The sequence below is a fragment of the Hippoglossus hippoglossus genome, chromosome 1, assembly GCF_009819705.1.
Source record: "Hippoglossus hippoglossus isolate fHipHip1 chromosome 1, fHipHip1.pri, whole genome shotgun sequence".
In the NCBI taxonomy this organism is placed as follows: Eukaryota; Metazoa; Chordata; class Actinopteri; order Pleuronectiformes; family Pleuronectidae; genus Hippoglossus; species Hippoglossus hippoglossus.
This window is the reverse complement of record NC_047151.1, coordinates 27,191,296-27,215,828: the sequence shown is the minus strand read 5'-3', so window position 1 is coordinate 27,215,828 and position 24,533 is coordinate 27,191,296. Positions and strand designations below refer to the sequence as shown.

The following is a 24,533-nucleotide window of genomic DNA, read 5'->3' as shown; positions in this document are numbered from 1 at the left end:
CTCACTGGCGTGTTTAATTGTTTGTGTTTATGATAAGGTTGGTATTAATCAGTTATTTGATGATATAAGAATTGAGTTAAACGTCATGATTGACAGCTGAGACTTGTGATTGATGGAGGGAGTGTGTTCGCAGGATCTTGACATGACTCCGCCCCCTGATTGCTGCGGGACAGACTTATTTACAGTCGATGTTGTGGACGGACTTTACTTCTGATACAGAGCGAAGACGAAGACGTGTTTGTGTGGATGTGAGTCACGAAGACTTTACTCTTCTTCCTCTTTCTTCCTCGCTGAATTTAATGATCAAGTTATTGCTTCTCAGCGGAGTTTCCCTCTAACAGAGCTGGATGCTGCGTGGGAAACTCGGTGACACCGATAGGAAATTATACAACACCTGCTCTGTTGGACGTCAGTGACACGGCTTCTCTGCAGCAACATGTTTTTCCAGAAATGCAAAAAAAACAATCTTTTTTGCCTCTTCTAAAAAGGTGCATCTATAATTTACAATTTCTCTATTTCTCAGGTGCTCTTTAGTTTCCTCGCCATCCGTCCACATGTCACATTTCCAATATGAATAAACCATGTACTCGAAACCTGCATATAAATATCACTACGTAGTGTGAGACTGAGACACCTCTGCTGTGTGGAGTCCAGCTTTATTAGTCCAGTCTTGTGAACAATGCAGCATCAGTTGTCTGTTTCACCTTCAGGAGTAAGGACGTGTGATTAAACTCCACAGAGGCTGGAAAATACAAAATATTGAGGATGTGTAACTGTGCCATGAGCTGCAGCTGCACACACACACACACACACACATATACACACACATCACTGCCCACAGCACAAAACGTACACCCCTAACACGCGCACATAATGGAGTCAGCATATGGTTTGCCCTTGTATACACACACATACACATACACGTATACACACAAAGGCTACTCAGCGGGACATGTGCTGACTCTTTCCCCCGGGGCCTCGTATGAACTGCACACATACATATATCACATTTACATTTAGCTGATGCTTTTATTTACAGACACTTGCAATGAGCACAAGTACACACACACACACACACACACACACACACGTGAGTGCCGACACAATAAAACACAGACACACACACACACACACACAAAACAAATGGCCCAGGAGTGGACCATCCTTTTCCTCGACGTGTCCTCCGTGTCCCCAGGTGGTCCATCTGAACCGGCATGTCTGTGTGTGTCTGTGCGAGTGTGTCCTTGTGTGATTTATGTGTGTGTGTGTGTGTGTATACAAACGCTGCTGTGGTAGAAAGTCGAATACAAGAATAGAACAGTTGATACCTTTTGTTATTTTGGTTTCTTTCATGCTACTATTTATGTGGACGTCAAAGAAAGTCCTCCCACCCTCCGCACACGATCTCCAGTGTTACATCAGTTTGTTATCGTGTGTTGCAGTGCGGCAGAAAAAGTCTCAAAACGCTGAAGAGATTCAGCAAATTAACTGTCCCTGTCTTTAGGTAATGTGTGTTGGCTCCGGCGTGAGGCCGGCGACCACACTCCAGTGGGGGGGGGGCAGTGTTAACAGGAGCATGTTGTCAGAGACTTTGTGGCACTGCAGAGCAAGAGGGCAGCAGCCTGATGCAACCCGATGCAATGCATTGTCACACACCACAGGGGCTTTAAGCACTGCAATGCCACATCAATAATAATGAATGCATTATTCTGAAGGGCAAGAAGTTGCAGACAAACTAAAAATAGCCTGTTTTACCTGTGAGCGCCTGCAGCTACACTCATCAAGAACCTTATTTTGGGTTATCTGGGTTGGCCATCCCCGAATCTGTCTTCAAATTGCTTCAATTCTTCACGGCACAGATTCCACACATTGTTGGAAATCTTCTTTTGCCAGCTGCACATTCGTTCGGCGATTCTCCTCTTCTACCACAGTGACTCAGATCTGTTAACGTGTTCGTCTCAGCACATCCTCAGGTGCCAGGCCTCAAACGAACAGACATCAACGTCACGGGAAAACCTTTGTCTCTGCCGAGTCTGTGGGATTTCTCCATCGGATGTTGGACAAAACGCTCCCGTGCGTCTGATGGTGCAATTCCATGGACGTGGGAAAGACGAAGGTTTTCCTGTGACGTGATGTCTTTAATCTGACATCAAAGACCTGACTCTACTAAAAGCTTCAACTGTCCAGATCTTCTCCGTTGAAGCCTTTTGTGATATTTTGTTGATCCAGTACCCGTCAAAATACCTTTTTACAGGATGTTCAAGTTGTTTTTCCATAGTTTTTGGCTCCAAAAGTCTGAGGCCATGATAATTAATGAGACTTTCATCAAACAACCCTTTTCCTCTAAATTTCTCATTTCCTGCGATTGCTGAAGCGTCATGTTGCTATGCAACATGACGGTTGAGAAGCAACACTAATTATAGCTAAATAGCAAATTATCGTTGATGCTTACATCAGTTCAGCAGGTGAGTCACCTGTTGCATAGAGACACACATGAAATGACACATGGCAACAAACCAGCAGCACAAAGAGAGAAACAGCAAAGCACGACAACACAACGCTCATCTATAATGCACAAAATGCTGTTGCCACCTATTTGCAGAGTTGTGCACCGGAGACGCAGAATAACCTGAGCAGATGTAGTGACTGGGCATCGATTCCTTTAGAATAAACAAACCAAAAAAACTGGGTGAAACCACGGTTAATTTACCACCACATGTCCAATACAAGTCAAGTTAATCCAGGAGCTAAGTATAATTAATTTGCAGCAGAATTAGTGGGATTAATGTGCAGTGATGCAGCCGCAGTCATGTGTGAATCAATTACAAGAAACCAGACGGACACACACAAACACGGTGAAGCAGCCCGTCTCTCAGGAGCGGAGCTGTATGATACCTGCAGGATGGGCTGTGTCTGTTCCAAATACATGTCAGGGAATCCACCACGAGCCGTTATCGGTCTGTTGTGTGGCTGTGCTAAGAGGACTTAGTGGATTAAGGCCATTTGTGATAGCACAGGTCCAATTTCACCCCCCACAAAACTTTCCCCTCAGTCCCCAAATCTAGTTTACAGACTCCCGTGCAAAATTGCTGAATGTGTCCGGGGTGACATTAAAGGCACTATCTGACGCAGTATAATGTATCAATATATATTTATTAAAACAGCTTGAGGGGGAAATTGAATCCTCCCGGTGTTGTATGCGAACCGAGGTGAAATTAAACTTCTCTCTATCTGCAACTGGTATTAAATCCACTTTCGCAACGGAGCTCAGCTGCAGACATTTGGAAACTCAAGTCAACTTTACATGACTATTAAACACGGCTTCAATTTTTAAATCATATTAAGTATCACTATCCTGCACAGTTTAAACTCTGGAGTTTAATATGAGGATGTTAAAATAGTGTTTCCTCAAGAACACTGTGTTAAACATATACGTGGATCTGATTATGGGTGAAAATGTTCCGGCAAATAAAAATACTTGCTGTGAGCTGCGAGTCTTCTTTGAAAAAAGTGTTTCTCCCGAACAACTGAATGTAAATGTAATGCAACAAGCCCATAATCACAGCAAGCTGCTCCAGGGTCTAATGGCTTTTTATATAATGGTTATTGACGCAGCTGTACAAAATGAAACATTTTCTTAAAATAGCATGAAAACATGACAACAAAGCAACAGGGGCAAACAGGATTGTGTCTTATTAGCCGCCTGGTTACCACACCAGTTGCCACAGCAACCAGTGTCACGGTCATAACGTGTGTTTCATGGGAATTTATGGCGAGGCCGGAATGAATCTGCAGTGATATTACTCAGGTGTCGGAACCCTCTTGTATGAAGTCTATTCATTTCTAGATATGATCTGCAGTGAGCAGCTAAATGAGGAATATAACTGAGCTTATATCGACTGTTCCACTCGTAGAAATCATCTAAAACGTGCGTGTGTGCGTGCGTGTGTGCGTGCGTGCGTGAGATGTGCAAACAAAGCACTTGAAGGGATTTGGGAAGCCATGAAGAAGCAATGAAGAAAAAAGCCTGCAGCTGCCGGCTGAAATCAAACACTTGTGCTCTGCCTCTCCCTCACGTTGAGCGATGGCGGCTGAAATGATTGGAGCACATCTTCCATATGTCACCAGTTAGTGAAACCCACTCTCGGGCGCGGGCTGCCGTTCGCGCCAAGTGAGGCGCAGCGGCAGCGCCGGCCGTCCCTATTAAGAGCAGGTCATCCAGATGAATGATTAAACAGGCAAACGAGCGCTCGGGCCTATCAGCAAACAATCAGCCTTTTTAAATGAGTATTATGCAAATGAAGCCCCATGAATACATCAAAACAAACATATGAATATGAGTGATAATGGGCAGAGGTGTGTGTGTGTGTGTGTGTGTGTCTGTGTGTGCACGTGCATTCATAGTCCGTGCACTGTAGTGTGACTGTGCACAGAGAAGAAAGAGACGTGTTGGAGGATTTAGACTTCACAGGCACAATCATGAATATGATCGACTTCACTGTTATCTGCATCGTGGCTGTGTTTGTTGGTACGACTGTAGATTACAGACTGTAACGTGCAGCCTAATTACTCTGGAGTTCTGTTCCTTTTAGATGAGATTCATACGACTCTCATGTGTTGAAGCCACAGATTCACTTAGAATTCAAAGCCAATGAAGTCCAGGCGAACCCGACTCTTTCAAATGTGAACAAAAAAATCCCCAGAACCTCAAACCCAACGTTCCAGACTGTGTTTGAACGGTAGCTGTTGCAGAAAAACCTTCCAGAAACAACAAAATTATCCTTTTCAGACTTTGTAGTCTTTTGTCTTTGGCAGATGATATATAATGTGTTAATTAATAAAGCTTAAAGTTGTTCTTCAGCTCCAGGGGTCCTGGTCCCCACCTCCGGGCTTCATGCTCGGCTGACCAGCAGAAGGTTGTAAATTTATATTTATGGGCAGATGAAGAAATGGCACAGCTCCACTCGTTGGACTTGCAAAAGCTATTGATCCTGTGGTGTTTGTTTTCATACTGTGCCCGACTGCCGGTGTTCCTTGGCCTGTTGTTGTGTTGTTGTTGCTGCAACCCCTTGAATACAATGTACATCTTCAACTGGATCATGTTTTATTCATGAGGAAGTGTGGGCTCTGTGAAGCATCCGGTGGAACCTCGTGTAGATACAACATCAACAGACCCCAAAAGCATTCGAAGCTTTCAATAAACTGACGAATCAAACGTGTCTGACTTCATAAGCTGATGAGCTTGTTGGGTCGTCGACATACATCCCGAGCTTCTCACCCATACAGGACATTAACAAGCTTCTTCGTGGCGTGAACACAGTTTCCTACCCGAGGTATAACCGACATAGACCATGATCATGAGATCATGAGTCACTGTGGGTGAGAGTCTGAGCTACAGCCCGACAAAAGTAAAAGAAAGACACAAAGAAGGGACCTACTGAGCCGACTCGGGACTCAGCAGGTCCCCAGAGAGGGCGCTGTTCTCTCGGTTTCATATTGACATTTTGGTCAACTGATGAATAAATAAATAAATTGTTGGCACAAGCTCCCCAAACACTGGAAGACCTACAGCAGCAGAAGAGGGTCACCTCCTGACACCTTAACACCAAAAAAGTATACAACTATGGATAAAAGTTCACAACCAATGGAAAAACTGTGTCTTTCTCCTTGTGTCACCTCTTGTGGTCAGTTGTTCTCTGCAGGACAAAAACCCTGCAATCATCCAATTAAGGTTAAGTGGTTATTGCTTTGCCATCAATGGATTTAAGAGATTAGTCTTTCATTTACTTCCTTGGACGGCAGCAAGGCAAACGGCTCTTGACAAGAGTCTGTTCAGTTTTTTTCTCTAACAACGAAGAGAAAAAGGAAATGTTTTATTGCATCGACAGGATCAAACCAAACGTTTCATACGGGATATCAATTTAAGACATCTGTGAAAATGTCTGAAATCAAATACCACAATGCCCCCGTACCTTTCTTTCATCTGTATTTATATATAATGGCTGATGTTCTCTAATATAAATCCATGCATAAAATCATCACAGTCACGCCTCCCCCGTACCCAGTGAGCTATTTACCATACTAATGTTACAGTATTACATGACTCACATGAAAGGCCTTGTATTATTTAAATTAAGCAGTGGCCATTTAACAGGTACGATTTTAAAGCTAGCGCACATTTTCTGTCAAATCTGCTGCACGTTCACAAATGCATTGTTCGCTACTGGGAGCTCTGGAGCAACTGGGGTCTTTAAGCCCTCAGCTTAAATTGACAACCAGTAATTTATTACTTTTATTGACGTCTAACAGCAACAGAAGAACGTCAGTATTGACAGGTAGCCGGCAGGGGTGAAGTACTCAATTAAAACAAATAACTCTGTAAACAGACCAGAATACACCAGTGACCTGCGGTAGCTAATTATAGACAAAGCTGGAACGCCAGATTATACTCAGCAAGTTTCTTCTGGTTCCACCTCCAGACTCGGCCACGAGCTGCTGCTGCTGCTGCTTGTGTCCCCCCCCTCCCCACCCCCTCCACGCCCCGAGAGCTGCCATATGCTTTTCGACTGGGTTTAGATTTATGTTTTTGTTGTTGTTTTCGTACACGCTGCGGTATTTATATTCTGATCGCCCACCACCTCCTGCCCCCTACTGACACCTTGGCCTGCCGTGTGGGGTTTCCATGCCAGCTCCCGCCCCAGGCAGCAGCCCTAATTGGCCAGCGACCATGTCATGGTGATTTATGAGAAAGAAAACAAAAACAAACAGAACTAATAACCGAACAAAAGTCGTTCATCCCCGTGTTTCGTGATTAATTTGAGGAAACATGAAACATAACTCTCCAGATGTAAAGTGGCTTAATGGTCATTTGCAGGAACCTGTTTCATCTTTCCCCACTTTTATTACTGCACCAGGTTCAGCTCATCAATCATTAGTCCACGTGCTGTGGCTTCACTCAAATGATGTGTGTGTGCGTGTGTCTCCATGCACACACATTTAATTGGCGTTGCCCTTGATGGAAACTTACTTCACCGAGAACATGTGCAAGTGTTTATGCCATTAAATCAGATCCAGCGGCCGCTCGCTGAGACTAATGAATTGCATCCATGAAAGTTATTAAAACTAAGTCGATTTTGGGGAAATGTTTCTAACCTGAAGCACGTTTGATCAGTTCCCAGCAGCGAGCTGCAGAGAACATGCTGATCAGTCTGCTCGCCTCCAGGCCCTGAGTGTGTGTGTTCGCTGATCTTTCCTTCAAAACTCTGAAGGTTATTGTCACTTACGTTCTTTCCTCAATTAACTGAGTGGAGCGATAGAGTCCTGGTGACTGTAGCAGATGTTTTCTGGAGACGCTGCAGTTGTTCGGCGTTTTCGTCTGATCTGGTTTCATTCTGTGTGTGTTATCAGATGGTTGACATCTTAAGTCATTTTCAGAAATCAACTAAAATGTCCGCACATTCGGGTGAAGATGATCATATGAACAACCCAGCAGGAGATTCTCCAGTCGAAGGCAACAACACAATACATCTCCAGAGCATTTGGGGGAGAGGGTAGCGTAGCACGCAGGTTTGCGTGTTTGAAAAGTCGCCAACGAGCCCAGATAAAATCCTGTGTGCAAGAAAAACTCCGGAGAGAAGTACGGAGCATCTGACTCAGCCATTAGCGTTTTTCTCATCCAGCCCCTTCAAGTCATTTCAGGTGATTATCTGAAGTTCAGTGCAAGTCTGCAAGTGGTGATAGACAGGAAGCCGTGGAGCACAAGGTGGTAAACTATAAATTGTTGTACCTAAAATAACCCTTATTTTATCTATATTTGTATCTATATGTATTAATACTCACTGTAAACCAACATGCACTGCCCTCATTACAGCAGCTGTCCACTGATGTGCTGCACATGCACTAATCACAGTTCTATTGACTTGGGTAGAAAACGGTACGTCACACTTGCACATGCTTGACTCTTAATTGTTTGTCAGTGTCGGATTGATCCCGACCATAGATTAGGCGAAGTGCATTGTCAGGACCAATTAAGAAAGGGTCGCAGAATGCGTCAATAAGAACAAACACATGGACAAACTGAGCTGGAGGCTCGGCTCGTCAACGCATTGTGTCCGATGGCAGACTCAGGGGATACGCATGAGGTGTGCAGAAGAAACAGATTGATTGGTTCGACAGTGAACGATTCAAAGACTCAAGTAGGGAAAAAGCAAATGAGAGAATCATGGATGAAATATGTGAGAGAAGTGAGGAAGAGGAGGAAAGAAAAATAAGAGTTTATTAAAGTGACAGACTGTGAGAAAGGATCTGATTGATGGGGCTTCCCCGTATCATATTTTATTCACCCTCTGATCCATCTGACAACTGAGAGAACGGCTCTGATTCAGTTTCGGTGGCGTCTCTAAAGGATGATGCACCTCACCTCAGGTTCTGAGTTTTAAGATGCTGCTCAAACGGGTGAAAACAAACGGGACGGGCCCGCATCACAGCGACACGTCAACGTCTGCCTGATTCGGTGACAATGTACAGAACACAGACAGAAAGGAGCAAAATGAGAAAGAGTGACGAGGGACGGGGGGGAAGGCTGTTGGATCTCTGAGCTGTTGAGAGATGCTTTTGAGCTGCGAGAGCCAAAAAAATGACGAGAATGGAAAATCTGAAGAGGGAAAGACAAAGGTAGAAATCAGACAGGATGACAATCAGAGTGAAAACTGGTGTTGAATTCAAAGTGAGGATACTAGTAACCTCCTTAGTATTTTGGCATTTTGTCTTTTATTTTGAGACACAAAGGAGAGGAGGGGATTAAATGGCCGCCCCCAGGACTTTGTCTTCCTTCGAGACACTAGAAAGAGAGCAAGCGAGTAACCTGGAGCTTCAAAGTGCAATGGATCTATAGATCTGAAAAGAGACCTCACTCTCCTCATCCGTCCGTTTGCATCGCTCCGCACTGTAGATTTAAATCCTTCTCTTGTGCTCATCATCCACCTCAGAATACAATCCTGTCTCCTCCCTCCCACTTTACATCTCTCTCAACATCAGGGCTGCAGTTAATCCTCCTTTTTATCCCGTTGACTCATCTGTTTTGGTGCACTCCGGGAAAACAGCAACACATGTGCTTTCCCCTCTCCACCACCTCCTCCTCCACCTCCTCCTCCACCTCCATCCCTCCACTGTCTCTTTTTCTCCGTCCACATCCATCAGTCCCGCCTGTTGGCAGCTGAACCCTGCGATTACGAGGCAGTGGCGGTGTAGTGGTTAATCGTGTTGGGATGAGCGGGGTCTCTGTGGAGGAGCTGGGACTGAGGACAAAGAGGTAGCTGCTGGGATTAACTGGAACCAGTGATATACAAATGCATGGTTGTGCATCTGGGATATTCTAATGGCACCGGTGCAGTGTGGTGCAGTAGTAATTGTGGTGTAGGTTTTAAACCCACATGCACTGTGTATGATAATTAATCCCACTTTTCCCAGTTTGTTCAACTGTGGCGTCTTAACAAACACGCTTCGATGGAACAGCAACGCAGCACTTAAGTTAATTCCAGGCTTGCGAGGCACACACCTCAATTTGCAACATCTGACTGTCGAATAAAAGACAGTTATCACACGGAGTCGTCTTCACTGCTCGATTTGCAGAAGATCGATCCGCTGGAATAATTGCTCAGCGCTCAGGAAAATGCCAATGATGTTTGGTTTTTTTTTTTGCGTCTTAACGTCTTAGAAAATAATTTATATTTTTCGAAAAAAAATAATCTTTGACTTACTTCTTTAAAGGGAGAATGAAGATGTTCAGAAAATGACTGAGCAGTTAAACGACTCGATGAGCCTTTTACATTCGATGTGAAAGCCAAGGTCAGAATACTCGTATGATTGATGTTTGCTGGTTGACTCTTTGCTTCGCTGTGCATGAGACTCGGAATTAAAAAAGGGAGAGAAAAGCTACGTCGTCCTTTTGAAGCAATAGAATCAGCAGTTGACTCATGTTCTGGGCAACCAACCTGAGGCTCCGTGGCAGCCAATGAAGAAACAAATGGTTTGTTCTGATTCCTTCTCGTGTTCGGTATAATCTGGGTCTGCTTGGGAATACACAACGTTTGTCATGTTCTCCTGCTTCACTCGGCTCTCGTACCAAACTCAACATGACGTCACCCATCGTGTGTGTGTGAGTCTCCAGTTTTGGCATTTTGTCCACAGCGCCATCTTGTTTTAGTTTTTCAACACTGCACCTACACCTGCAAACTGCAACGGCACTAGCTGTCAGTCACATGGGATCCACGCCCCCATTGCCTCTGGTGCTATATGTATTTATTTGACTCTAAATAATACTTTAATGTCCAGAGATGAACATCATGTTGTATTGGAAACTTGAGATTGAGTTTTCGAAACCATAAACTCCCGAGGAAAATGTTTTCTGATTTTATGAATCAAAGTAGAATTATATTCAGACTGCAGAATGTGATGTCTTTTAAAACCAGTGGAGTCGCCCTCTGCTGGTTATTCAAGAGAATAAAGGCTTTTGGCACGAGGCTTTTTTGCTTCGTGCTTAAATAAAAAAGGCACAATTAGGCTTTTAAATTAAACATTTGACTCAATATTAAACTTGATAGTTACTGTTTCATATCAGCAAAAAAAAATCGTGTCACAGAAATACCTCTTGTGCTGTGGAAGCTTCTCGTTCTTCCTCCACTGAGCAAATAGCTTGTTTCTCCAGATATCCGTCATTTGTTCGTGCTGCTGGAAGAACATCTGTTCACGAGAGCAGCTGTGATGTCTGGACAGACGAACACTGAGGATCTGAGGTTCAAGTCTTACCTGGTTTAAGAAGAAGGCTCCGTGTTTGAGCTTCTATTCGTTCGGAGATCTATGATTAAACATGTCCCTCTTTTACAACCGGCCAGTGAACACGTCCACGACTCTTTTCGAAAACCTATTTTCAGGATAGTGAGAAGTGTGTTTGTTTGTGCAGATAGTCTGTCATCGATTTGGGAGTTAGACAGAAGCTGAGGTCAGTGTTGCATCCGTGCGTGTGCTCGTGTTTGCGTCTGTTAATCAGTGTGTGGGTGTGACTTTGTCCCCGTTGACGAACCAGTCCACTGGCATGGGCCCGGCGGTGCTGGAGGAATTTCAAATGGCTGGCGCCCTGTGGGTAGTGGCAGACAGCGTGGGCTCCTGCTGCGTGGCGGTCGTCCGAATGTCATCCTCACAGCCGCTCGGACAAAGACAGAAGACGCAGACAGAAGATGAGATACAGAAGCTGAGGAAGATGAAGAAGAAGAAGACGTAGAAAAAAGCAGCAGAGCTCAGTTGAAAGATGGATGAAAGAGGAGAGAAAGATGAGACAGTGGGGAGGAGAAGAAAGAAGTTGAGATGGGAATTAAAGAGGAATATAATTAGGCTTTCAAAGAGGAAAAAAGTGTAAAAAGAAAAAAACAAAGGGGTAGAGAAGAGGAATATATGGTTGCCAGGGACAACGGACTAATGGAAAACATGCAGTCACCCACTCAATCCCCCCGCCGCCCACCGCCCTCCACTCTTTGTGGATCTGCGTTTGATCCTCCTTCACCTTTTAAAGCCTCCATCTTCTCCTCCTCAAAGAACTGCTTGTTATCGGTTAATGCTGCCATTCTCCTTCCCCGGCGATATATACGCATGAGCTCGTACGGCAGCGCCTGGTCCCGGCGTGAGCGTTTTCCTGCCTCGTCTTTCACAGTCCGTCTACCTCCCCCCCCCCCTCCGCTCGGCTGCCAAATCTCTGCCCTGCCAGATGTTTGGACTCTTCACGTCTCCTTCTTACTCAGTGAACTCCTGAGATTAGTCGAGCTCAGCACGTTTGTCCTCCAGATCCCAAGAGTGTGCACGACGGAAGATGAAGTTCCAGCATGAGGTTCTCATGCTAGTCTAGATTTGACTGTGGTTACTTTTAACTTAACGGTCGCCTCAGGAAACCACATTTAACATGTTTTTTGTAGTTTTAAACATTATTTTCCAGATTACGCTGATGTTATTCACAGGGATTTATTAGAAAACAATAAATCTATCGTTAAAGACAATATAAGCATGATTATTTTAATTCTTAAAATTTAAACATAATGTATTTAGGAACTATTTGAATTCTCTCTGTAACCTCATTCCCCAGATGAGCGCAGGTGGTTAAACATTTCCACATTTCAACTCATGTCCCGTCAGATTTGGGCCGAAGGGATTTTATTTCCTCTTCTGTCCCCAAATGGAAAAACAAACACTTCCATTCACGTTGTGCCAGTTGATTATCATCTCTCACAAGTTTAGCTGGGACCAGTCCGAGCCGCACAGCAGCCAATTAGGAGGCTTTTAAAAATACAGAGCCGCCGGGCTTGCTTTGATGTGATTGGCCGACAGTTAAAGGGAGCGTACGACTGAAATTCAATTGTTATCAACTGAAAACACTCCTTTCGCTCATCAAACAATTCTCCTTTCCTCGTCTGACGCTAATCGTGACTTCGGCTCCCGCAGGAGCTCGGACCGTTTCTTATTTTTTTCACGTGTGTGGACTTAATTCCTCATCTCTTCTTAGTAAATTATTCAACGACTCTCTGCGAGGATCCGTCTTGGTTTCAGTCGGTCTACGAAGCCGCCTTGCCTCACTTCCAAGTCCTCCTGCTCCTCCTGCTCCTCCTGCTCCTCCTCCTCCAGCCCCAGACTCCATTTACCTTCTTCCCCCCTCGTCCCTCTCCTTCCACCCTCGGCTCCTTCTCTCTGCGTCTCACCACCTCCTCTCTCTCTGCTCCTTGATGGATTGTGGCCTGAAGCCGAGTGTTGGGCACTGCACTGGATCAAAACATCATTTTCATCCATTTACTTTGGCCTGTTTTTCCCATCGTGCACCTTTTTTATTGTGACTTATTCAGTTACTTTTTCAGTTAAACCAAACACATAAAGTCCTTTTTTTCCTCCATCATTCCATATCTTCTTTCCTCTTTCCCTCCCCCGCTGCTCCTTCCTTCCTCTTCCTCCGCTGCTCTTTAATTACCCTGTTCTCGCCACCTCCCCACCCGCCGGAGACCGCCATCTTCGTGAGGTTATAGTCAGTAACCTCCTGTTTCTGACATTTAACTTTATTATTCTCTCCATCTGCCAAGCTGATCAGCCCTCTTACCCCTTCCTCTGCACACACAGCGTCTAACCTTTCCTTAAAGCCAGAAGAGATTCACGGCGTATAAAAGACATCTCTCAGACGCGGCTCCGGCCCCTCCCCTTTTTATACCGGGTGAGCTGGCACCGTCTCTAATGTGCTCTGACATTTGAGTCTTTCTTTGCCTTGCAGATATATGTCCATGTGTGGGGGGGCGTGTTTGTACAATGTCCATTTCCTTTTCTTTCATCGACCCCTGTGTGGTTGGACACGTCCTTCGGCTGAAGTTAGGTTTCCTTCTGGAGACTGTTGTTTTAGCAGACGACCAAAACCACGACATGTTCGATGTGCAGTGAAGTGGTGATATCGTTGAATAGGTCAAATCATTGTTCTTTACCCAAACACAGGTTTCTGAGAGTTGTGTAGTGTTTGTGTACCGATACAAGTACAGTGAGGTAAATAATGCATAATTCATCTGTCATATTTTTTTAAGTTTTGCTTCTCTGAGGAGCAGAAACCTATAAAAATCATAATATGACATTCATCGACGATATAATTTCTGGCCCTGACTCCCAGCTCTCGTAGTGTTACACATATCAAGGTCAAAAGTACACACAAGCTGAAGTTGTTCCATCGACGCTGCCTGTGGTCGGTCCAATGGTTTCCCAGATTGTGTAGTTTCCACCCGACCTTTGCCCCACGTTAGTTTAACCATCAGAACAGCTGCTTCCTTCGGGATCATTCACATGTTTTAAAGAGTCGTTAAGTTGTGAATTAGTTGAATTGTTTGTGCAGCTATCGTTTTGCCTTAAGAAGTGATGTGTTGTCCCCAGAAGAGTCCAAATCTGTTTTCTTACAGACATTAAACCACAAAAGACACGTTTCTACGTATGAGGCGCTGTGAGATTAGAGTTTAGTTGAAAGTGTCCCTTTCATTCAATCTTTGTATTAGTTTTATATTGTTCAACCATTGATTTGCAGTATATGCAGCTGATGTGAAATTGTAGTGTAATTTGCCACTAATCTAAATTGACGTTTGAATCTCTTGACTCGTTTTAACGTCGTTCAACCAAACTTTCTCCTCTGCTAGTTTTTGTTAGAATTTTTTATTCCTTTTCAAATCACAGCGTGACTGCGAGACAGGTATTCATTTACATTCTGCTTTCAGCGCGTCATGTTGCTTTTAGCAATGTGACTGTAATTACGGTCCTATACTTTACTTTCAGAGTGTCGTCCACTTACTCACATGCAACGCTTTTAAAATAAGAGCTTCTCTTTGACTTTCGCCCATTTAATCTCTGCACTTTGGTGGAAGAGAAACACTGAGGAGTTTCATCTTTGCTGGATTCACTCACTTTATCGCCTCTTGAAGTGCTGAACTTATCTCGAAGGTGAAGTCTGTTTATCAGTCAAACACAGACATGGTACCTGCATACGCAATCAGGCACAATCTTGTTATAATCTGCTATTGAGTTTGCTAACAAATATTACCAAGTATCTGACCAAACACAGTTTTTCAATCAGGAAGAGGGCACTTGGTATGCGCACCTAATCAAGGCTGTCTGGTTAATTTAACTTTTGCATTGATTCAATCTTTATCTCCGTCTCCCACTCCCCCCGCATGTTTCTCTGACTCAAATGCAATTTAAAGTTTTATTAACACCTCCGTCCGTCTATCTCCTCCTTCTCACCTTTTAGCTCGACTTCTGAGATTTCTCGCTCTGGCACAACAGCCGTTCGCCGGGACTCAACCTGTTTCCCCCCCGTCTGAGTGGACGCAGGGAAATCGGATCCAGCTGGACATCACGACGCCCGAGTGTGTGCACCAACACCACCTCGCCTGGGAACGTATAGGAAAGGACTGATTAATTGGAACAACTCATCTAAAGAGCTCCAGTCACACAGAGGAGGCTCAGCGAGGCTCTACCCAGCCGCCGGTGTCCTCCACCGGGCAGGACTTCTCTCTCTCTCTCCCTCTTTGGAGTTCACCTAATCTGCTAAAGTGGAGGTGAGTCAATTTACACTCCAATATGAAAGGCCCCTTATATTCAAGAGCAGATCAGCTGTCATTTCGCCTCCCATTCAATTCTAGCGAGGCGCTGTGTTTCTAATAAGTCCGGCGCTCTGGGCCGGGTTTGACAGGGCGGCTGACAGCTCGTCCACCGAAACTCTTTTCAGCCGGAGCGCTTGACAATGCCCGGTGGCATTTTAGTCTGAAAAGCAGCAGCATGTGAAGGTTTCTTTTTAAAAAATGGTACGACCAATTTGGGCCAAAGTAACCTGGTCGGCGAAGTGGGATGCCTGTTGCCATAGCAGCCGGTGCTGATCCCTTATGCAGGAGGAGAATGTGATTTCCGTTGCATAGGGAGAAAAGGGATGTGGAGGATTTCTCCGACTTATGTTCCGAGGATCTGTCGGATCGGCGGCTTCGGCTCCATCAAGGTCACGTTGAAGTGTTGTTCTGCCGTTTTGCATTATGATGGGATTCGCTGACATTTAGAGTAAAAGTACACCGCAGCGTCTGTGTCATGTTTCTTTTAGCAGTAGCCTACATACCGGGGTTATTTCGGTTGGTCCTCGATGATTCTGTCCCACTTTTGGTTTCACGCGGAAAGTTTCACAGCTGGAAACATTCTCGTTCTGAAGATGTTACTGGGTTAGAATCCATTATCGCAAAATGTAGGCTCTGTCCCAGTTCTGCGTAAAGGAAACTGGGATGGATTTCTTTGTTGTTGTTTTTTTTAAATGTTCATGAATAAATCTGCACTGTCCTGATTCATCTGATTTACCAAATTGCTCTAAACTCGATTAGAAGACGAAATCCCGACACCGATTTGTATGGATGAGAAATCAATTAAAATACTTTTAAGTTTAGAATGAATTGCAATATATTATATGATACTGTGCTGTCAGTATTCATGATTATCTGAGCAGAGTATTCCCGGAGCTGTGTTGTTTTTCACATTAAAAGAGAAAGTGCAAATGTCTGAGTTACATTTATATAGTTAAGTTCCACATTGTTTAACAGCTTTAGTTATATATTGTTTTTATGTAGTTTATACTTTTTCTGAATATTTCTATATTGAATAATTTTAACGACAACACAGTACAAAAAAGGAATATATGTGTATTTAAGATAGGATGACTAGCATTGATTAAAAGTATAATAATACTTATAGTACTCCAGAAAATACAACAATTATAATATGATAATACTTATTACAGTACATCATCATTATACATTCCTTCAGCATCTATGTCATTATTATTTATGTGCAAGAAGTTACAGAAGATGTTCCAAAGTTTGTTCTTTGTAGCACAACTCGTCTCTTCGATAGCAAAGTGGAAAAGGATGTTTGTTTCTTCCATGAAACGTTCGACAGTCATTTGTGAATCTGCAGCTTCCAGTGTTCATTTAAAATGTGTGAACACGATGACCTAATATTCACAAACGTTGAAAAGCTGCATATGGCTGAGTCCGACTTTGTCTCTTTCTTTCCCAGAAGCTTTATCTGCTAAAAAGCTTCCCGTCTGCTTTGAATTCACGTTTAACGAAACCTTCCCAAGTTATTAGTTTGAAAGCTCATTTAAGATGAAAAACCCTGAGAACGAAGACCCCCCCCCCCCCCCCCCCGCAGAGTGAACACAGTGATGTTCAGGGTTATTTGAAAACATAATCTGGAAGTTTTCCCTTTATTAAGGTTTCCGGTCTTTTTTGGGGATGATGCACAGACTCACGCCGCCTCTTTGCATGTTGTACAACAAACTGGAAACACACGTCACTTACATTAGTCCCATCAGGGTTCGCTGGTAATGGATCGAGGTGGTTTATGGGTCCTTCAAGTCTCCTAAAAGCATTGAATTATGTTTCTCTACCAGTTGAAAACATGAACAGCAGAAGTGTAATAAAAGCCCAAACCTGATGAAACATACCTCTGTGTTCATCTGGGGCTCAGTTTGGAGTTTGGATCCATAAATCTTCTTCTATACCAGTGAGGTCACCTGCACATTTAAACCATCTTTGTTAATCACGTGATACAGATGTTTTGGATTCATCTTTTTTCCCCACAAAGCACAGAAGCTGTGTCCCGATGCCGGAGTCGTGTCTTTGCATCACATTTGAAGCCAACAAGTGCGTCCTGTCCTGCCTGAGAACCTCCAATGGGTGGATCCTTCTCGGGACAAACCCTTCCCAGGAGTCATCACGTTACGGACCGATGAGGAAGACGAGCTGCAGGAGGGGCATTGGCTCATAGACGTCTTCACGGTCTGTGAAGGTCACGTTGGACCAAGACCTCCAAGGGATGCGACCCCTTGATTAGCACGCAGCTAATGTTCTCAAGGTTTTTACAGTAAGCACCTTAGTTACAGTTACTTCGAAGATGGATGACTCATCTACACCTTCTCCCACTGAAGCCAAAGATATCCTGGATATCTGGCACCACCATCTTGCCCTGATGACAGTATTTTGCAGCCAGACCTCGCTCCGGAGTGGGAGTTTCTTTGATTGGAGCCTGGAGCCGGTTTTCAGTGTGAGCAGCTCTGACTTGCCGAAATACGGCCGTGACCAAACTTGGCTCTATTTCCTCTTAAGAGGGTGTTACGAGGGAAATGTGTTGGGCAGACGACAGGACTTGACATTTCTACGACGACAGCGTCCTGTGTTGGCGTCTCCCGCGCTCACAGTAACTGAAGGCCAGAACATTCTCCCTGAGGTTATTAGATGCACAGCCGGGCCCGTTTTCCCATTACTGCTTTCTCCGTGGGGAACCCTACATCATAGAATATATTTCAGCTAGCTACTGTAAAGAGGCCAGCTCTGGAGCCTTCTTGCTTAAAAACATATATATTTTTTATGTTTACTGTTTAACGTTTACAGCATTTCCTTCATTTCCATCTAGTACTTTATTCTTATTTCTAAATGAAACATATTTACATAAATCTGAAGTACATTATGATGTGTGACAGCACAGACGATGTAAAAATGGACGTAGACTCCGGGTCTGGAATGTGAAGCCATTATGAAAGTGCCTGAAACCTGTATTCTCTTGAATGACCTCTAGGGGGTGACTCCACTGGTTTTTGTGGAAATCAGTTTCGAACTCTATGAGAAAATAACTCCCTCATTTCTCCCTCGATTTAAAACGTTATGGTCTCAACCTGTAGTTTCAAGTCTTCTTCAATACAGCACGATGCTCATTTAGTAAGTTATGGTCCCATTTAGAGTCACATAGACGACAAAGCACTGGTTGCATTGGGTGTCAAGGCCAGTGGACTAATACAGACATGTAGAGCATAATTTATTTGGATGCTTTAATGCATCATGTGAATAATATCACAACACGTACCCTCGTGGCCATTTTGCTGATGAAGCCCAAGATTTATTGCCGTACTAACTGGGATGAGACATCTGGCGCGGACCATAAATTAATGTACATGATTGTATTTAGAAGAAAAGAAAACCAAACTCCTCAATCCTTCTCAGATAGAGCGACTCGACTCATGCATGTGTGAAGCGCCTCGGCAGACGAGCTGGATCCACTGCGTCTCCTCAGTATTCAGCGAGTTGGTGTGATCCCGACGTGACTCGATTAAATGGTTAAGCCTCCCAGAGCCAGAGGTTAGTTTACTCATGTGTTCACCTTGAGCTGCACACAACACACGTCTGTGTCTGTTTGAGCGTGTCAGTGCTCGGCGTGCGACAACAGACCCTGAAATGACTGGAGTTTGTAGATAAGGACTTTTGTGCATTATGACAATTCGGAGTCGTGCAACACCAACGTGTATCGTCCTGGTTTCCACTTTCTCAATCCGCCGATTTCTTTTATTTTCGCATCTTAACTCCAGGTTATGAATCATTTCCATGCTCCGGTTTGTCTCGGGGCTGCAACACGTCTGAGGGATCGCTGCGTCGCCCTGAGTAAAATGCGCTGAATGGAATCCTCACAGACCTTTGGGCAATGCGTCTTCAGTTCACTGATAGATTAACAAATCAGCTAATTTGACTGAGAAATCAATCAAAGCCGTGAAGAATTGCATCCACTTAATTTGAATACACTCGAGATCAACGCACAACCTGAGGACCCGGGGATACAAGCGAGAAGTAATCACGCTTCGTGCTCCCTCTGCCTCCGAATCCTTTTTTTTCTTATATGTGTGTTGGTTAGAGGCGACGTATTGATTCCAGTGTTGGTGATTCATCATTTTGGGTCCATACCCGCAGCTGCAACTGCAAGTCACGCTGAATAAAAGCAGCTGCTAAATGCATAAACTGATATTTTTGTGTGCGCACGTTTGATTTAAAAGCCAGCGTTTGGAGAAATGTGGTGCAGGCTGAACAATGAGGCCCCGGGTGACCACGCTAATCTGTTTCGTCACCTCTTCATCCCTCCATCCCTCCATCCGTCCAATTTTCCCCTCCCCGCTCTTCCCCTCCATCCTGGCAGTCTCGAGTGCCAGGTTCTACGATGGCTTTTCGACCACAGGGAGAGGCTGTGGAAAGCTGCCAAACACTCCCCATGCAGCCTTCCTCCCCACACACACACTCAGACACACTTGTCATGGAGGCTCTGCTCACTTGGCCAGCTCACTCTTGCTGCCCCCCTTCACCTTGGATGTTCTCCTCCTCTTCCGGCACCTTGTGTAGAGGCCCAGGTGGAACTGGGGGGGGGGGCTTTCCTGGTTTAGCCACCCTGCAATCGACCCACACATCCTGGGTACCCTGCTGCTGTGTGGAGAGCCTGCTGGGACTGAGGTAAGGCTGTTAGGAGGGAGGGGAGAGCCGTGCACATTAGCCATGCTAATCTCATTAGTGTGGCCATGATTGAATCCTGTAGGAATCTGCCACCACTGCCCGGAGAGACGGAGGAGCTCATATATTATTAAAGGGTTTGCTCTGTCGCATGGGATGTATGGGTTTGGGAGAGGAAGATAGGAGGAAGCAGACAGAGACAGAGAGGGAGACAGACGGGCTGAAGCCTCTTTGACAGGAGGCTGGAATACTGCGACTTTCAGTGTCTGGGGAAAAGACGGAGCAGACATGGCGGCACAGGACGCAGATGCAGTTGTAAGACACATCACAGCTCTGATTCTGGACGTCCGGCGTGTTTCCCTACAATCGCATTCAGGGACGGTGATTTGTTGTCTCATTGGGTTCAGAGGCTGCATATCGAGGGCTCTTCTTAGCAGCAGTAAAGCTGGACCTCAGTGATCTCAGGCTGGAGAGTGATGGAGGGAACGTGAAGCAGAACTGTTACACATCGGTGAACTTGTATTGAAATGGAACGGATCGTAGGGTTCGCATGCAAACATGCATCTGTCACCTTTTGTAGTAATTTCACCTTTTTAGTAGTTTTGCATTATTCCCATTTGCAGTAAGCGTACCTGATCCACCGTGTGCCTGATGACTGCAGACTATGTCGTACTGTGCACTATGTATTGAGTTCTTAATATGTTGCGTACTTATATGCGCACTACTTTGCGTTTTTTGCGGTATTTCAATCCCGTCTATGTCCTGTACACGTGGAAGAATTGACACATTAAGTTTTGACCTTGACAGAAGAAGGGATGTGCTTCTGTAACCAAACTGTTGGAGGGAAAGCAGAGCCGTGGCAGAGGATGATAAAAGTAACAGCATCTCTAATTGCTCAATTACAGCAACTACTCATAACACAACGTTAGAACCTGAACAAACAGCTCAGCCGAAATTAAACAATGTGAAATTGCAAAAAAATAAAAGTAAATGTCCTCATCGGGAGACAAGGGAAGACTTAATAAACCACTCGCCAGCCACAAGCTATTCAATTATCAGGGAGAAAGGTGAAAATGAAAATGTAAACCTAACGTGGAGCTAATGAAAATGTAACGGTCATTCGGCAAACAGCCGTCACGAGCCGTCAAAGTTCACCCACGTGACGGGAATGAAACAGGACAATGAGAGACGAGCAGAGTAGAACGGAGAGAAGAGCCCGAACGTGATCAAACCGAGTCAGAATAAAAGAGGTGAAGGAATAGATGACTTCCCTCATCTCACTTCTCATGTTTTATCTCCCCCCCCCCCCCCCCCCCCCCCGACCTCCTCTCCTCTGTCCTCCTTCCTCCCGACCACACGGAGCGACGTCATCTTCAGAAACAACCCGTCCTCTCGTGTCTTCCCTGTTTTACTGGTCAAATGTTTCTCTTTCTCTTTCCCCCCCTCTTTCCGTTCATATTTTTCTTTCCCTCTCCTCTAATTTGCTCCTCGTCTCCTGCTCGCTGCTCCCAGAGGAGTTTCTGTTTCCACTGCTGCTCCAGCGGCTTCTAACCCTTTAGTTTGGGAATCATTGTCTGAGCAGACTGTTGTTTTACTGTCGTATGGTTCGTTGGTGTCAGCTTTATTTACTGTAGCAGTGTCGGTGGGATTTAAGTGTGTTTTTAAAGTTTCTCTTTATCGAGTGGTTCCTCAGTTTGTTGTGATTTTTTTCTCATTAGAGACCAAAAGTCTAAAATCTCTGGAGAAGAACATCTAACGCTTGACTGGCTTCATAAATCCTGCTTCACTCGATTCCTCTGTTACTTGCACATTATTTCAACCACTAAACAACTCAGTCAGTTGTGAATTTACATAATTTATCTGTAAAACTCTAAAAACACTTGTGACGTAACCTCAGAGTTAAGAAAGTATTAAATTCACATCTTACATGTGAGAGAACCTGATGCGTGACGAGTGATTCTGAAACCAGGAGGAGAGGATTACTACTGAAATGTGTTAAAGGACTTAAGGTCGACTCGAAGACTCTCGCTGGATTATTGTTTTATCGAATCTTTCATGGTCCCCTGAGGATGAATCCTGCAGACTTCTCTTTCCTCTCCGGTTCCACCGAGACCTTTACATGTTTGAATGGTTTGCCGTGATATTTGGTTCAATGATTAATATTCTTCACGGGATGAATGTTACTCACTTTACCTGTAGTGCCACCATCGGGTCAAGATTTTAATTGGTCCTGTTAGTGTCAATGGGAAACAGCAACTTGTGCTCATTAGCGAATAGAAACGTGCTGAAACCATTTTCTCCAGTTTCTCCCACTACCTGGAAAATCGGCCTGTGTAAGTATAAAATGAACGTCACACTCAAAACACACTAATGATTAATTAAGGGACTAAGTGTCTAAACTAAGTAAATCTTTTTTGAACTATGCCCCCGGATACAGCAACTTTCTTTCCTTCTTATAATCTATAAAACTAGATTCAGACCACGATCATTCAAATACAGCCTGTCTCTGTCCATTAACTAAAAGGTTGATTAGGATTCAAACCTCAATATATTTCATTGCTTTACCTCCTCCTCCTCCCTCCCTCCTCTACGTCGTTCCTTTTTCCTTGTTTTTCCTCCTGCTCAGCACCGTCGGCGTGTTGAGCTCTCGGTTTATTTGCGTCTCCGTGTTGTCTTGTCAGAATCACCGTCCAAATCGCTGTAACGCCAAAGACGTGTGAAACACGAGCCAGGAATTCAGCCGGTGGACTGGAGCTGCTCGACAGACTCGTCTCATCGCTCTGCTCGTCTTTTCCTCCCTCTTTCATTTTCTTTCATTTCCATGGCCTTCGATCTCCTGACTCCCCCCCCCCCCTCACCACTTTACATTGTCTCTTTTCATTTGCTTCACTTTGTCACACAGATGACCTTTTGTTGGGTCCCATACTGTCTCTCCTTCATCATTCTCTTCTCCTCCTCCTCCTCTCTTTTGACTCCCCTTCTCTTTTTTTCCGTGTCCGTCTCGGTCTCAGGTGCGTCTCGGTCTCGGGTGCATGTCTTGATATCTTCCCGTCTCTTTGTGGTGTCGTCTCTCGGTGGTCAGCCGAGGTCTCCGCGCTCCAGATTTGCGTCTGATAGCATTTGTGAGATCACTGGAGACAGAGCTGTCACTTTCCTCTCATCATGTGTCCTCACCTGCCTTTCCTGTGTCACTTTTCATAAAGGCTTCCAAAATAAAATGCATTAAAATAGATGACACATTTCTTTGTCTTTATTCTTCAGTATTTGTAAAAGCTCTGTAGATTATGTATATGACATACTGTATAAATATACCTTGAATAATAGTTCCTGACATTTCCACACACACAGATATCCACGTTCCATTTGTTAGCATAGCAGAGGCAGGGTTTATGACCTTTACTTCAGCAAACCACCAGGGGGCGATCAAGGCGCTGTGGCTTCACTTTGGGGGGGAGCATGTCGTCGATGTTTATACACAGTCTACATTTTAAACGCTGTTTTCACGTTTAAATTGTTGCTACGTTTAACGCCAGTTTTAACTTTTAACTAAACCTGAGGAGTTTGTAAAGGTTTTAGTCGTGATGATTACAAACTGAGAAGTTTGGCCCTAAACTCTCCCCCTGGACAGATGTTTGTCTTCTGCAGTTTAATTGGTTGTAGGTCTGTGTTGTGGGGTCAGTGGAGTGTGAACACTGTTTTTTAAAGTCTTACACAAATGACATCTGACAGTGATTTTCACCAGAATCGTACCATTGGGAGTTTACGGCCAAGCAGGAGGAAGGGAAATGTCAAAGCCATCAATCACAACATCCTCAAATATACAGCGAGTGTCAGTTTTGTCAGTCTCCGTGGAAAAGATGACAAAAAGGAGGTTTTATCCTCCGTGTAGGAAACAAGAAGACACTTGGAAATATGTCGGTTTCTTTGGATCTGCGGTTTTGATTTGATTTTCACTGCCACCTTCAAACTTCAGCTCCTCTGTCAACCTCAGTCTCTCTCACCTTTCTCCTCGTCCCGTCTTCTCTCAGTTCCCCCGATGTTTCGGTCTCTTAATTGATTCTGCCGTCACTTTCTCTCTCGCCCCCTCCTCCGCGTCTCTCGTTCTCCTCCCCTCGTCTGTTCCTCTCTTCCCATCGGCCCTCGTCGTTCCCCCTCTTCCTCCGACTGGTCCCTGATACATTCATCCAGCCGGGCATTAATTCACATCCGCATAATGACTCACCCCAAGTGCTCCCTCTCTTTCTTTTCTATCTCCCGTCTTCCCTATCACATTTCACAGAATAGTAATGATTCATATCTGAGCTACTAATCATCCCACCTCCCTCCCCTTCTCATGTGTTTTCCATCCCCCCTCATTGTAAATATTAAGACATTAATCTGGAGAATGAGCTCCAGTGTGCGCTGCTGTAACGTCTGAGGTGTAATGAAGGGTAAACTGTTTATCCACATCTCAAAGTGTAAAGTGGAGGTGGTGCAGGTGCCTCTGGGCGTGTGAGCAGTTTACATGAGTGAGCACTTTGTCTTGTACTTTTTCTCTCTAACTGTTTTTTCTCTATTGTGGAATCATCAGCTGTAAATCTTTAGGAGTTTGATATGTTAGACTGTCGTTGAACTTTCATTATTTCATTGCACGCCCCTAAACTCAATCAGGTCTTAAAACTAAGCCGACAAAACAGT

The 24,533-nt window shown here is 44.6% G+C and overlaps 1 protein-coding gene across 2 annotated transcripts in view; it reads left to right on the top strand.

Annotated features, from left to right (window-relative positions):
- The window catches only part of LOC117754674 (protein phosphatase 1 regulatory subunit 29-like), a 183,356-nt gene that overhangs the window by 50,489 nt on the left and 108,334 nt on the right, over window positions 1–24,533 (top strand). For both annotated transcript variants that reach the window (XM_034573885.1, XM_034573795.1), the window contains exon 2: window positions 14,804–15,113. The gene's annotated coding sequence lies outside the window, so the exon portion shown is untranslated. The remainder of the gene's footprint in view (window positions 1–14,803; window positions 15,114–24,533) is intronic.